This window comes from Mercenaria mercenaria, chromosome 10 (genome assembly GCF_021730395.1).
Source record: "Mercenaria mercenaria strain notata chromosome 10, MADL_Memer_1, whole genome shotgun sequence".
Lineage (NCBI taxonomy): Eukaryota > Metazoa > Mollusca > Bivalvia > Venerida > Veneridae > Mercenaria > Mercenaria mercenaria.
The window spans coordinates 60698567-60713020 of NC_069370.1; the positions used below are offsets into that span (position 1 = coordinate 60698567).

A 14454-nucleotide genomic window follows, 5' to 3' on the forward strand; every position below is an offset into this window, starting at 1 on the left:
TTTGCTTTGTATTGAATTTCATTCGCGCTTGTGAGATTATGATTATGTTATAACTAGCCAGTCTACAATACCAAGAAGCGCCTGATTTGAGTGACTTTTTTCAAAGAAGAGAAATAAACACAATGCCTTTCAGGGAAGATGTAAGTGCATAAACCTAATATATAAACATTTGTTGTATTTTGGTGAGAAAATCATCTACCCAGTGTAGGACTCGAACCTACGACCCCCTGCTTGCAAGTCAGGTGCTCTACCAACTGAGCTAACCGGGCTCCTGGTTTACCAGAAGCCTCGAATCACTACACTCCTCCTCACTTTAATTTTGAAGGCTTAAACCTTATCGTGGAACCATAGAGCGAGGCATCAACTGTTCAGCTTCCAACAGAGTATAGCCTCTGCAAATACCGCATGCTCTATATAACTGGCCACGTAGCCTTCCTTTACAGTGGAATTGCAGAGCGGGACATCAACTGTTCAGCTTCCAACAGAGTATAGCCCCTGCAAACCGCATGCTCTACATAAACTGGCCACTGTAGCCCGCACTTTCCAATTTACCTCGTCGCCAATGTTGTATTTTGGTGAGAAAATCATCTAGCCTGGTTTCTCATGATACCGGGGCACTTACCGTGCGCAAAACGAAAAAAACGAAAGAAAGCAACTGACCTTAGATTTTTATATCTTTGCTGTTACCTTCATTCTTCCTCTTTTTTCTAATAAATTGAAAACTTAATTACCTGGTTACTTTTTTATGAAACCCCCGCTGATTGTGACGCCATGTTGAATTCTGTCAGTCAAAAGTTGTTTCCCACGATACCGTGCAACCATAAAAAAGTGTCAACTATGGAAAGCCTGATACACAGTAATGAATATTTCTGAATACTTCGGGAAAGTTTACAGTTAAATTTCAGACAATTTGAAAATTTAATTCACACAAGAACACTGAACAATCGTAACTGTAAATAACATATTTACATTGTCAGTCTGTGAAATCATTTACTCATTTTCACTGAGCATGTGACTCAAAACACACGTCTCTTCTCAACACCTCTAATCTTGAAGCATGTTTTTCAAATGCGTCCAGGGGTTCACAAAAGTCACACTTTCCCCAATTAACTAGTGTTATGTAAACTGACCCTTTCAATTCATCAGGCTCCCAGTTACCACAAACACAACATTCTCTTCTCTGAAACTTCTGTATCAATATCACTATCTGAACTATCCTTGATATCAAACTGAGTGGGTTCCCTTTGTTACTTGTGCCTGATGTACTTGGCTTTGGCTCTTTATTTACTTTTTGAATTTTGACTGAACTTTTAGCTTTCCTTGCTATATTACACCAGGTTTCTTCATAGCTTTCTTCTGCTGACTGTTCACACTGGAATTTCTTTAAACTATCACAAAAACTCTTTGTTTTTTTCAGCAGAAGATGACAAAATATCTGTATTTGATTTTTCAACAGATTGCCTGCCAAGAAAGGTGGAACAAATTTCCTTTTTGGCTTTTTTGGAATAGCCAGAGTTATTGTCCTTTTTTTGGAAAAAGTCTGAAGTGGACTGCGGCAACTCCCTGAGAGGTGAATTCAGAACTAAGTTCCAAACATTTGCTAGCTTCAGAGGTGCTATGTGGATTTTCTGGTTCAGTTTTCTCACTGGTATCCCGTGATTGTTTTATTCAAGTATATTACAGATGGGGCTACTTGAGAGTCTAAAATAGCTTTATTGTCAAACGGATGTATACCAGTGCGCCTGAAGGCTGAGATTAGAAATTTGGTAGCAGACAATGCTTTGAGATATGGTGTAGCAGTAAGTTCTGGCAATCTGGTATTTTGTAATATTTGCTCCAGGGTTCCTTCTCATGTATGCCTGACAAACTGTGTAGTACATGGACTTAAATGGACCAAAACATCTAAAGGTTGAGTCACATGACTGGAATGTGGCGGCAGAACAAACAAGATGACATTGTACTTTCTTGCCCAATCAGTTAAAGTGAGTGATATAGGGGACCTGTGTCCATCATATAGTATCAATGTTGGCGTGCTTGACCTGTTCTTCACTAAGCTTAACATATGTAGCAAAATGTTTAGTCAGATAGTTCTGGAAGACATTGGAATTCGACCAGCCTGTTTTGGACATCTCCCCGTCAGCACCAGGCAGGCTCCATTCAGAAATTCCGGATTCCATCGCTGGCCTGGAAAAACATAATATGGGGAATACTACTGCCCCAATGCATTTCCAGCAGAAATTTAAATTGTAACTGTAGATGATCTAGATGAGGTAATGTTTTGAGGTACTGTGTTCTTATCACAAACAACTTTGGGCGGAGAATGCTCACTATTTACCCCTGTTTCATCCACATCGTATATATTTTGGGGTTTGTCCCTAAGGTGATTAGTTGTCAGAACAGTTGCTAATTCTTTGTAATAGTTGTTCAATGTCTCCCTGGAGGCAGACTTAGCCGTGCTATGGACAGCTTTTGAGGTTTTACAACTGCAAGATTAGGCCACCTCTTAATGAAACTGTAAAACCAGTTGTTGCTTAGAGCTTCCTTTGGCCTTTACATTCTTGCCTAATGAGTCTGCATAGTCCTTTGCCATATACTTAATTGAAGATGCACTGTATCCATACCCTATCCCTGCCATGTAAGTGATGTGATTTACCAACCTTCCTCTCATCTTTAGAAAATATAGTGTCAAAGCCTATCGTAACATCCAGAGCAACAAGTCCACAAGTTCTGTCTCTTAACGTTGACTCTGGCACTGAATACTCTCTTGCAGCTCTATACACCGATAAACCTTTCTGTGTAGCTTCAAATGCTCTCTGAAGATTAGATCTATCATACTGGAGTTTTCTTTTCTTTACTGGAGGATCCTAAAATATAAAGTAAGGGCACTAAATGTAGGTTAAACATAATGATATACAACTCAATAACATTTAGAGTTCATATTACCAAAGAATTCTTTTTTACAAGTGATTTCCTAATCTAGATTTAATCTAAGACTAAAATTTTTGGCAAGAATTTCACCAACTACAATAATAAAGAGTAGCAGTTATCTTGTGAGAGTATAGATTATAATATCTTTTAAATGACAGACACATATATCAAACACACAGGTTGTACAGGAGCTTGAATGGATATCATTATATTTTGCATATTGCTGTAAATTCACTTTTTTGCCTTAAAGGCTTTCCATACTTTATTTGTACGAATGTTCTAAATATAGAAACAACATGGTTCCGGTTTGATGACGTCATTAGCGAGGCTGTCAGACGATACTCTCACCAAAAATTCAAGATAATAAACAGTGTTTGCAGGAAAATTAGAGGGTTTTTTTGACACAGTGGGTGGGGACCAAAGGTAGGATATCATGTTTGAACTAGTTTTGTATAAAAAGGTAAATAACTCACCAGTAATCCTGACATTTTCGCAAAAAATTATGCAATATGGAAGAGCGGCTTCTGGTCTGCTCCAGTAATTATGTCAACATCCGGTAGGCGGGGCTAAACTAAAAGTCTCGCGAGAAAACTGTTTACACCGGTATCATGGAAGCCACGGTATCATGAGAAAGGAGTATACCCAGTGTAGGACTCGAACCTACGACCCCCTGCTTGCAAGTCAGGTGCTCTACCAACTGAGCTAACCGGGCTCCTGGTTTACCAGAAGCCTCGAATCACTACACATTCACTGTTTTCAAATGCCTGTCCTTTACTTCAGTTTTAAGCGCGTTACCACTTTGTGGAGGTAGTTTTTTAAAAAAGAAAATTATGCCTACTTCTTGTCAATTCGACCCTTCCTGTGGTTTCGATCCCTTAGCATTTTCCGAAATAACGCACGAGACGCATCTGACATCAGCCAAGTACCGGTTACATTCAATATGTCGAAGATTCACCCAAGCGTAAAACGCGAATTTATCACTCGACATGCGCAAAAAGCAGATAAATCATCAAACAGATGGTTGTCACAGTATATATTCGACCTTAATTTCATCTAAATTCCCGATTATTTGCCATTAAATCGTTGTAGTTTCCATTTAATTTCCGCTAAACTTTCTTCCACGCAACTGGACTCTTGCAGGTGTGTATTGATTTTTCAGCCGGTAGTTGCTTCCCTTTCAAAAACCCTGTATTTTACCGTTAAATTCATGCTAGCAAGACATTTCGACCCCAAGACATTTCAACCCCAAGAGACAATTAGACCCCAAGACATTTCAACCCCAACTCCTTGGACATTTGACTCCATTCCATGATATGCCTGAAAACATCTAAGAATGTCATCAACTCATTATTATAATTAACTTAAAGCTTTAATCTATAGATAATTGAGCAATTTCAAAATGTAATGACACTTAATTACCAATTAAAATATATCATTTGATTTTATTTATTTTTGTTTTTTTTTTAGGTGAAAGATATATGCATCTCATTTCTATGGGATTCAACCAAATATAGATAATTATAATGTAACTCGAAGAAGTTTAAGATGTCACCATCTTCATTATATTGAAATTTAGAATCATAATCAGAAAAACGTGATCTTTTGATTGGATTATCACACCTTAATTAATTGTTTGTTGATATACAGCATGTGTATATTTATCTGCAGTGCGCATTGCAATTAACAATCAATTAGGCGATTGTGGTGACATCGGATATTTATAAATATGTGTCGACATTATCTTTAATTTAAGCGAAAATGTAAAGACAATAATAGGAAATTAAACAACATATTGCTTATTTTCACATTTAATGTTATTTTCGTAAGCGATTTTGATGGACACATAAAGTATTTGCTTTACAAAATTCAGAATATGATTTTTGTTATTTACAAACTGCTCTTTTCTTTTCTATGAACGACATTCCTTCCAGTTGTAAAATATCAAACATGAAATACCAGTTACTGCAAAATATAAGAATATGTGAGTACTGTTCTGTTAAAAACGGGGAAAAATATTATCATATTTCATATCTGTAAGGAAAATGTGGCAGCCATATTACTTTTTTCTGTATTAAATATTTTAGCAAATACACGTGATTTAAAGTATGATTTTAACAACTTCAAGCGGTTTCGGTCACACATTAAACCGAAATCCACCTAAAAAACCGGGATACCGGAATACATTTTCCATAACCGGAATACACCTGTATTTTGTAAGTTAAAGGTATTTTTGAAGTTTTTTTTTAAATAATTCAATCATATATATCATAAGTGACTAAAATACGAAAGGAAAATAAAATACGTTCATGCAAAATGACTTTATACGAGACTGAAATTCGGCGACTGCGCGGGAAATTTCTATTACCGAAATACACCCTTATTTTATTAATAAATGGTATTTTTGTAGGGTTTATTGCAGAAATCATTCGTGTATAATATAAATAATAAGTTTCAGAAGGATAAATAAAATTCTTTAACGCAAAACGATCGCGATAATTTTGTAATAAAAGCTTATCATATTTAACTGCACTTACTTTGTTAGATATTATTTGTCACATGTCACTTGTGTGTGCTTACAAATATACTGATTAATTGATATAATCAATAGGTGTGATAATCCAATCAAACTCTATCAGGACTAATCAGAGGCACGTGTTTGTTACGCCGCATATATTCAAAGGACACTAATTGTGCTTTGGCAAATAAATGCAGTAAATGTTTTTATATTCATATCTAAACATGATATAATTCTTTTAAAAACTGGTTTTTCATAATATATTTTCCTCTTAAATTATCAAATTAAACATGAAGAAATAATTCAATTAGTTCCAATAATAAACATACGGCCGGTCCTTTCCAGTCAGCGCGGTTTATTCACTGACATTATGTATGATTAAATAGAATATTTATATAGATCTGTATATTCATATTTTCTAAAATATGCAAAATGGAAGAAATATAAAATGAAAACTTAGGGGTCGAAATGTCTTGGGGTCGAAATGGTTTTGGGGTCGAATTGTCCAAGAAAATTAAATTTTGGGGTTGAAATGTCTTGGGGTCGAAACCAAGATTCAAATTCATACTTACTGGTCCGCCATTTTAATGCAAAATGAGGCGAGCGGCTGGCGATTTCGCGGGTTGTTGGGTCATGCAATTGTCCGCGCACCTGCTCTTTTGACTCTAAATTTCTTGATTTTGCTTTGAATCTTATTTAATAATACATTTTGTTGCATAATGCCAGTATTTTTGATTTTTCAACCAACTAATTGGTGTCTTATATAGAGGGTCAAACGAAATAAGGCTGCAGTGCCTAAAACTAATTTCTTCGTCCAGAAACTAATCATCCAGTTGACATGTGTTTTTAAAAAGTTTCACTTTCCAGTTTGTACGTCGTTATTTTACAATTCTACATACAAGTGGCTTCATTGTGGAATGAACAAAGTGAACTGTGCGGTAAATACTAATTTTTCACATTAAACAAGACTTTCTACACATATGCATTCAGAGGGTGCGAATTAACAAGAAAGTTTTTTAGTGATTCAGACCGATGACATGGTTGGTTTTATGTATGCATAATTTATATATTTTATATTTCTTTGTGTTTTAAGCTATTTATATCTTTGGAGGAATGCCCAAAATATACTTTGACCTAATTTTGACCCTCGCACATGTCTTTGTTAATGTGCATGCGCAGAAGGAAGTGTTAAGGGGATCGAAACTACAGCATAACAGGCTACCCCTTCCTCAAAATACCCCCCCCCCCCCACTCCCCTTCCTCAAAAATACCATCCCTCCAAAAGACCCCTTCCCCATTTATCTGTAGAATACCCCCCCCCCCCCCCCCCCCCCCCCTGCCCCGGTGGAGAACTGCTTCCACACTACACAAACAAAATACATCCCCCTGAGCCCCTCCTCCCTAAATACCCACCCCCCCATTCCCTTTATTTGTAAAATACCCCCCGTCCCCAAAAGACTGCTTCCACAGTGGGGGTTAGGGGATATTCTTTAGAATAGCTCAATTTGAGGCATACATGGCCCATAATGTGCACCTCTGCTTATAGCTAAAAAATTCAGTTCTGAGATGTTAATATGCTGTTACATATCTCTGAGCTGAAACAAATCCCGTACTGAAACCTAACCAGGAATCATGCCAGAAGTCTGTCACGCAATAATTTCATCAAATGAAATGCAATGGACTCACCTTTTACTTTAAAATATTTCTAATCCATTTTTCTTTTGATCTGGCATAAAAATAATCCATGCAGCATAATTTGAACACAAGTGATACACACAAGTTTCAAACTGGTACCCCATTGCAGTTGTCACATGATCAGGGTACTCTTCATTTTGAAAACCAATAGGCAGTATAGAATCTTAATTTATTGACATTTTCTGAGAACTTAAACCTTCTAAGGTATGTTTTTATGGATTTTATCGAAAATAGTAATTAAATATTTATGTTTAGGGGGGTTGCAGGTGTCCAACCACAGCTGATGGTTCAGAATGCCTCATGAGGGCCCTGTGCCAAGTTTGAGGTAACCTCATGGGTTTAATCTCGCCCAACTCTTTAAGGTGTATTTTAATAATATATATCCCTGTATGTATGCATACCACTGACACGTTATTATATATTGTAATTTAAATTTTTGCAGTATTTGCAATGTCAATTAATGACGTATTTTTTGTCAATTGCTGACGTATTTTTATGCCCCCAAAGGGAGGCATATAGTTTTTTGAACAGTCTGTCGGTCTGTCCGTAATTTTCGTGTCCGGTCCATATCTTTGTCATCCATGGATGGATTTTCAAATAACTTGGCATGAATGTGTACCACAGTAAGACGACGTGTCGCGCGCAAGACCCAGGTCCGTAGCTCAAAGGTTAAGGTCACACTTAGACATTAAAGGTCATTTTTCATGATAGTGCATTCGTGTCCGGTCCATATCTTTGTCATCCATGGATGGATTTTCAAATAACTTCAATGGAAAGAATGTGTACCACAGTAAGACGACGTGTCGCGCGCAAGACCCAGATCCCTAGCTCAAAGGTCAAGTTCACACTTAGACGTTAAAGGTCATATTTCATGATAGTGCATTGATGGGTGTGTCCGGTCCATATCTTTGTCTAGTGTTATTTCTAGAGCGACGCAGCGGGGCGCCCCGCCCTGCCCTTTTTAATTGCCGCCACGCTGCCCTTATAATGTGCCCTCCTGCCTTTGATCTTCTGCTAAATTCCGCCCTTTATCCTGTAGACATGCCTCGCTGATTTTTTGATCAGCAAATTACGTCACGGCGAGTGCACACAGGTAACGAGAATCAATGAGGTGTTATGATTAATTGATAAAGTATTGATTATGTGTACTGTCAAAAAAGCGCCAATTAATAAATTATCCGTAAGCGGCCAGCTGATTACCGAGCACGTGAAAAGCGCCCTGTAAAATTTCTTCATGCAAGCTTTAAATTAAACCATTGTTTAGTATAATAAGAATATATCTTTGCAGTCTAATCCTACCTTCATTTTTACTAGAAAATCCACAAATTTTAATGAATTTCGAAAGCAAAAATAAGTTAAAGATATCCGTTCACGATTCTAATTACACCCGATGTCGTATGCAAACAACAACAACATGCAAATTTTCAATTATTCCTTCAAAATAGCTGAATATCACTGTTATTTTTTATGATAAGTATCATCATAATTTGAGGAATTATCTCTGGTTTATCTGAGTGAGTCAAGTAAACTGAACAAAAACCACTTTCACATGTCATTCCGAAAGTGTACCAGTATCCGGATAGTACATTTTGGATACATTTTTTACAAACTTTTATAGCACTTTTCTGTTAATGAAATATTGATGAAAGACCTAATTAATATGACATAAATTTTGGTACATTAGTTTACAGTGTGACCTGAAACTGACCTTTTTATTATGTTGTAACATTATCTTGGCTTCAAGCTTATTAGACACATATAAAAACCCTCCACTATATCATAGTTATCCATATGAATAAGTTGACATCCTTGGTAACATTTTTTGAGAAAAAAAGCTTCAATGAATAGTTTGACAAAAAATATAAAGTAATGTTAAACCCTTTGTAAACTCTGTTACTGGTTTTGGGAACATATCTTTTACCACTTTATTCTGTGATTTAAAAGTATGTGCACAAAAATCATAAGTGTAATAAATACATAACTATAAACATCTAGAAATGTAACTACTGCTGCGGTAACTTTCCAGTTTAAAACAGCACTATGCCCCTTTTTGAAAGCACCCTGCCCCTTTTAGACAGCACCCTGCCCTTTTTGAGCTCTAGAAATAACACTCATTCATGCATGGATTTTAAAATTATTGGGCATGAATGTGCAGGGATATAAATTAACAGTCGCCCAGTGCAACCAGATTTGAAGCTGGTCGAGTCAATTTTCCGAAATAGTCGCCCAGCCGGCGAATGGATTTGGATTCATTTGAATGTCAATATTCTGGGTTTTGCTGAGACTGTCTTATTAATATGCACTACGTCACTTAAATCGACCAATCAAAATTACCGATGTGTACTAAGGCCAATCGGAATACGTGTATCATTTACTCCGTCACTAACAATTGCTGCGCCCATAGAAATACAGCACTAGAAAGTAGAGGTTTATTGAAGGTTGTTAAAGAGCTTAGAACGGCTGGTCTCAGCGACAAAAGGAAATATTATCAGGATTATTAAAAGACTTAAAGGCCAATGAGGACTTTTAATGAAAAAAAATGGTCTGTTAACAGACCGCGGCTGCATAGAACACCGACCGCAACATGTAATAATTTCGTGACGGGTTGCGAGTCCTGTAAACTGACAATGTAACAAAATACTAGAATTCAGATGTCCATAAGCATGCAGCCTCAATCAAAATGCCCATAAACAACCCAAATCCTCTAGTGCTGCCAAAATCATTCAAACTTTAAATGCGTCTGTGTTTGAGAGGCTGTGTCCAATATTTAGAACATGTCATGCACTGGTTGATTACAACTTTCAGGACTTTTCAGTGTGAGTTTAATGAGTGTTCTGTAATTATATTTATGAATTGATGTATTTTGGCAGGAAGCAAATTACAAGACTTATGATCAAGTATGTCGATCTAAACCACTGTTAGTATATTTTTCCGCTAATGATAGCTGGGCCCCTAACTTTTAGGCTGGGCCCCTAGAATTTGCCTGTAAGGAGCCCAGTTGGCTAATAGGGTCTGAGTGTTAATTTATATCCCTGAATGTGTACCACAGTAAGACGACCTGTCGTGCGCAAGACCCAGGTCCGTAGGTCAAAGGTCCTAAACTCTAACATCGGCCATAACTATTCATTCAAAGTGCCATCGGGGGCATGTGTCATCCTATGGAGACAGCTCTTGTTTTTCCATAGTATGAGCAGTTGTATGGTTTTATAATTGATACACTGGTATAGGATTGGAAGATTTTACCAGGAAAACAATATCCTGACGCAAAAGCGCTTTAGACCCGAAGGTCTTCTTCAGTTGCTATAAAATCTAAATCCTACGTTAGTAGAATCTTATGGATTTGTATTAATATTTGTATTCATTTTTCATTTAAAATTATTAATCAGTATATTACGTGGATTCACGTTAGATTTTATTAAAGCCTGTTATTGTGTTAATGCTCTGTCAGGGTAGGTTCCTGAATATCCAGGTGAAACCTGGTGTAAGTGAGCTCCGCTATGTACGAGGTAGGTTCTCGTTATTTTGTATAGCGTGTAAAAATGAAATAGTAATGAAGGCATTTTTGTATTGTTAGTAAGATCTAACAAACAATAGATTTACTATCTCCAAGGTATGCTTTAAAGAATAATGTTAGCCAAAATAATTTAGCTAGTACACAGTCTACATTAAAATATAGAACTGCCAAACTCTAGAAATAGAAAAACCTTGTGAACTCTCTAGAGGCCATGTTTTTCAATGGATCTTCATGAAAATTGGTCAGAATGTTCACCTTGATGGTATCTAGGTCAAGTTTGAAACTGGGTCACGTGCAGTCAAAAACTAGGTCAGTAGGTCTAAAAATAGAAAAACATTGTGACCTCTCTAGAGGCCATAAATTGGTCAGAATGTTCACTTTGATGATATCTAGTTCAAGTTCGAAACTGGGTCACGTGCCATCAAAAACTAGGTCATTAGGTCAAATAATAGAAAAACCTTGTGACCTCTCTAGAGGCCATATTTTTCGATGGATCTTCAGGAAAATTTGTCAGAATGTTCACCTTGATGATACCTGGGTCAATTTTGAAACTGGGTCATGTGCGGTCAAAAACTAGGTCAGTAGGTCTAAAAATAGAAAAATCTTGTGACCTCTCTAGCGGCCATACTTTTCATGAGATCTTCATGAAAATTGGTGAGAATGTTCACCTTGATGATATCTAGGTCAAGTTCAAAACTGGGTCACATGCCGTCAAAAACTAGGTCATTAGGTCAAATAATAGAAAAACCTTCTGACCTCTCTAGAGGCCATATTTTTCAATGGATCTTCATGAAAATTTGTCAGAATTTTTATCTTTGATCACATGAAACTGGGTCACATGAGCTCAAAAACTAGTCACTATGTCAAATAATAGAAAAAACGACGTCATACTCAGTTCAAAACTGGGTCATATGGGGACAGGTGAGTGATTCAGGACCATCTTGGTCCTCTTGTAATTTTTGTGAATTTCTTGGTTAAAATTTTTGTTTAGGTCCACTTTACTTGAATACTATAGGAACACTAGCTTTGAAAGTTTATCATCATTAAGTGAGTACGAGGCCAAGAGCCATAAGTCTGATTTGCGTATTGTCTGAATGATGGCCCTTTATGTTTTTTTTAGAAAATTTGAATTTCTTCTTATTTAGGTCCACTTTTCTCGAATTCTATAAGAGCTGTAGCTAGCTTTGAAACTTTGTACACTTGTTTATCTTCATTAGATTAGTATGTAGGTCAACAACCATAACTCTCTCTTGCATTTTGTTAGAATTATGGGCTTTTTTAACTTAGAAAATCAGTATTTCTAGGTGGTTTTTTGTTTAAGTTCACTTTTCTTGAATACTTACTATAGCTTTGAAACTTAATTTTATTGTCAGGCCAAGAACCATAACTCTTTCCTTACATATTGTCCAGCACATGCAGACGAGGGATGGCACATGCAGGTCATGCTCTTGTTATTATCTGGAGGTGTGGTCCCTTTAATACTTCAGGAAAGTCATTAAAAAGATTCAAGAAAATCCTGATGAAACTTCAAACCCATAAAAAAAAAAACCCCCATTAAATGTTTTAGAAAGAAACATAAAACAGGCTATAACTAAAACTTGACATTTACAAAGGAATAACTTGGAAGTGGTTGCCCATTTGGAAATGTTCCAGTCATAAAATTCCAAACTGATTGGCAATTATTCTGTTAAATGAGATACAGAGGCTGCCAAAGATCTGTTAGGTAACACTTAATCGAGATTCTGTCACTGGGATAATAAAAGAAAAAAACAACAAGTATACAGTGATCTAATGTTTGGTTCAGAAAGAAACCTGTGGTAGCGTTTTTTCCCCATGGTTTGAATGATCTTTCAAAGTCAAGGTGACATGGGAAGGTTTAAAGGTCCATTTCATGGCTGGTCTATAACTCTGTCATCCTGAACTGATTGGCATTATTATGCCATATAAGGTAAGGACCCAAAAGTGCTTAGCTTCAAGGTCAAGGTCATGACAGGAGGGATCAAAGGTTTAAAGGGAGTGCTTCTCATACATATAAAGAGATATTCATAGTTCTCTCATCTCGGAACTGAAAGTTCTCACGATTTGACAATGTACCAACAGCTTTTAGTGCAGGAGCAGAGAATTAAACATGCCCTGAAGCAGGGTAACCCTTTAGAGATTTTCTAAATTCTGTCAAAATGCAATGTGGAGCGTTGATCTATCAAGTTCAGTTTTGTGTACATGCAATTTGTATTAGATTATATTATTAAAGAAAGTATTATATAATCAATACAAAGGTTTGTTAGGTTTTGTGAGAGGAACAGCTGTTGCATGACTAACACAGGCTGTCATACGATGTTACCAATATATAAAATAAACTCTAATATTCATCACAGTTTTAAATTCGGACTCAGTATTGTAAAGCATTTCAGCTGCTGTAGCTTTGTTTTCTGGTGCAGTTATATTGATGAAATTTTGCAGGATGGTTTGCTGTTCTACGAGTTAAGACTTGTATAAAAGTTTGATCAAAATCTTGTCTCTGATATATTATCAGAAGGGTAAATAGAACATGCAGCGTTAAAGAATCGTAAGTCTAGAATGTTGATAAATATGTTTCCAGACTATTGTGCTGTATTATTTATTTCTAAATTATATTTGCCTTGAATCAGATTAGATTTATTAGCAGTTTTAGTGTAGCTTGTTGACATTCAGCAGTTTTCAAAACAATTTGTTTAGTGACTCATTTTTATTCTAATCAATACAAATATGCATGAAAATAACTGCACTCACGCACAGTGGATTATCCTGTCGCCTCAAGGGGCGTTAAAAATTACTGAAGTATCGTACTGGTCAATATCTCCCGTATCAGGGCAGTTTTTGACAATATCGACTTTCCATCAGTAATTTTCACAGTGTGCTTCATTTAAATACCATCCGCAAAAATATCAACATTTTAAGTGGATTTCTTAGTCTGACTGGAATTAGAGGATGTATTGCATTTATTTAAAGATATTACAAGTTTGTGGTTTGTTAAAAGGTATGGTAAAAGAATTAATATCCTGTTGTAACTTTATTTATATGTAAATTATAAAAACATGTTTTGTGGTTAGAAGGTTTGATTTGTTGTTTACGTTAAAGGTAAATCATTTTTTGTGTCTACGTTCAACAGTTGTCACACCTGGGCGATTGAAAGTTTTCATGCACCAAGATGCTTTGAACTTCAAAAGGTGAAAATAGAAGGAAATTACATTCTTTGTGTTATTCTCTATAAACTGTCAAACAGGATAGTTACAAGGAATCTAGCATAGTATAATTTTACTGTAAGTAATTTTAATTTTTACTGTAAATATTGTTTAAAAAATTTAAGAAATAACTATAAATATCTTGCTGCTTAAAATGTGTGCCTAAGGCTTAAAATTAAATATTTTGAATTAGCTTTCTCTATCTTGAATTAGAAAAAGTTATGTAACAAAGCAGATAAAGACACTAGTATTTTGATATTGATGACATTGCTCCACGAGTTTTTCATAAAGATCAGTTTGGGCATCTTTGCACATCTTACACACGTTTAAAAATTTCTTGGTAACTTTTTATAAAGAACAAGAAACTACTTTTGAATAAACTGCATTCCCCCTTTACCAGCGTTCGACACTAACTTTTTTGCCAGGTATCCCAAAGGAATACCTGCTGGGAAATTTAGGAATCCCTGCTGAAAATTAGGAGTCCCTGATAACAAAATGTGCTAAGAACATGAAAAAACTAAAATCTAACAAACACAACTGTTTACAGTACTACATGTATTTTATTTCCACTTTATTTCCAT

The 14454-nt window shown here is 36.0% G+C and overlaps 1 protein-coding gene and 2 non-coding genes across 5 annotated transcripts in view; 1 reads left to right on the forward strand and 2 right to left on the reverse strand.

The window, feature by feature from the left end:
- The first annotated feature begins 46 nt into the window (after nucleotides 1-46).
- LOC123561415 (dentin sialophosphoprotein-like) overlaps nucleotides 47-14454 on the forward strand; it is a 124115-nt gene continuing 109707 nt past the window's right edge. Inside the window, exon 1 of one of the 3 annotated variants that reach the window (XM_045353769.2) lies at nucleotides 47-140. The gene's annotated coding sequence lies outside the window, so the exon portion shown is untranslated. Of the gene's footprint in view, nucleotides 141-13542; nucleotides 13669-13791; nucleotides 13952-14454 lie in introns of those variants that run through there. The other 2 variants (XM_045353771.2, XM_045353767.2) reach the window with 2 other exon arrangements.
- On the reverse strand, nucleotides 197-269 carry Trnaa-ugc (transfer RNA alanine (anticodon UGC)). The gene has a single exon. It is a non-coding gene; the product is annotated as a tRNA-Ala (tRNA).
- On the reverse strand, nucleotides 3568-3640 carry Trnaa-ugc (transfer RNA alanine (anticodon UGC)). Its single transcript has one exon. It is a non-coding gene; the product is annotated as a tRNA-Ala (tRNA).